Genomic DNA, 1,798 nt, shown 5'->3' on the forward strand with positions numbered 1-1,798 from the left:
GGTTGCCAACGAGACCAACCAACAATGTGTGCGGAAGACATGGAGAAACTGTGAATGACCAACGACCAGACTTGAAGGCCGCGAAACTTCAAGATGCACTACATAGGAGATGGATCCAGGTGAACTCTACACCTTTCACCCGAAATCGAGCAGTTGCTCCCAAAAAGATTCTCAACGCCGTTTACACATTTTAAAAGGGATTCCGATCCCGAAAGCCACCTAAAACACTTCAAAAGTGTCATGATCCTCCACAAGGCCGACGATGCACTAATGTGCAAGGTGTTTACGGTGACCTTGTTAGGAGCAGTCAAGATTGGTTCCACACTCTATCATCCAGTCGATCAGCGACTTCAAGGAGCTAGCGTCGTCTTTACCAAAGAATACACCTCTTATCGGACAATTAAGAAGAACCCGACCACTTGTACAACCTGCGCAAGAAGAAACCCGACGAATCCCTTCGAGATTACATCAAGAGATTCAAAGCATAAAAGGCCAACATTGTAGGATCGATGACCAAATCGCTTCCTCTGCTTTCAAGAAAGGTCTTCCATTGGTGACCAAGACGACTTGTATCATGGTGACTATCACTCTCCCAACTCAGCAGAGGTCTATGCTACTGCAAAATGCTACGGGCTCTGGGATAACGATCGAATCGCCGAAAGAAGTCTAAAAGTAGGAAGATCGAGACTAGCGAGTAGGCCAAAGAAGCGACGTGAGTTTAGCAACAGGAACAAGGACAAGTGTAGGTCACACCGACAAGGAGACGCTGCGATAGGAGAGAACTACACCAAATTTACCATCCCCATACATCAAATCTTAGCCCAAGTGAAAGACAAACCTTAGGTAAGAAGACCGCAACCTTTGAAAGGAGATTCGGACAAGAGAGATACTAGCAAATATTGTGCCTTCCATGGGATGCACGGACACACTACGAAGAACGCTTCGCTTGGAAAGCACACCTTGAAGAACTCGTGAGAAAAGGTCACTGCACAAAATTCATTGCGAAGCGAGCCATCCAGTGGATTGAAGATCGCGACATCGCCAAGGAGCCGCCCGAAGGTCATAAGGATTAACACAATCTCGCCGACTCAGGAGTCTAGGCTAACTAGTAAGGAAAATAAGAGGAAGATCAAACAGGGCACGTGATCTCCCAAATCTTGGATCTTGCACGAGAGGACGACCAGGCCGTGGTCAACCGAATCCACAGATGAGGGCAACGCGCCAATATCTGCAATTGGCGGTCATCTAGATCGGCTTGAAGAAAAAGATCAACAAATCAGCTAGATCACTGGCGGCTTTAATGGTGCAACAACGGTTATTGTGGGCACGATAGATCTCGACGTCTACTCCCTACCTATAATCAGCTCACAAACATTCATGGTTATTGATGAGGTTTCACCTACAACGGCATTCTGGGCAGATCATGGATCGACAAGATTAACGTCATCACCTCCGCCACACATCATAAAATTCGGTACCCAATTCATGGGGGTGGTATCGGCCAAATCAGCAGTGATCAAGCAATGACGAAGAAATGCTCCCCCAAAGGCTGAAGAAAAGCAAACAAGCAAAGTTTGTCCATGTGAGCCGTAGCGATCTGAAGGAGGTTGAACAATCAATCTTGCTCCCTTATAGCAATCAAAGCTTGAGGACCAAGCCGAGGAAATCTATTCAGAGGTCTTTCTTGAAGAAGGATGGAAACCCAAGGAGGACGTCAAGTTAACACCTTGGATCATGACCAGCCAGATAGAAAAGCACGGATCGGCTGGCGCCTAAGCCCGAGAAGGTGGAGCTAACC

The sequence above is a fragment of the Prunus mume genome, linkage group LG3 (genome assembly GCF_029339155.1).
Source record: "Prunus mume cultivar Tortuosa linkage group LG3, ASM2933915v1, whole genome shotgun sequence".
NCBI classification, from domain to species: Eukaryota; Viridiplantae; Streptophyta; class Magnoliopsida; order Rosales; family Rosaceae; genus Prunus; species Prunus mume.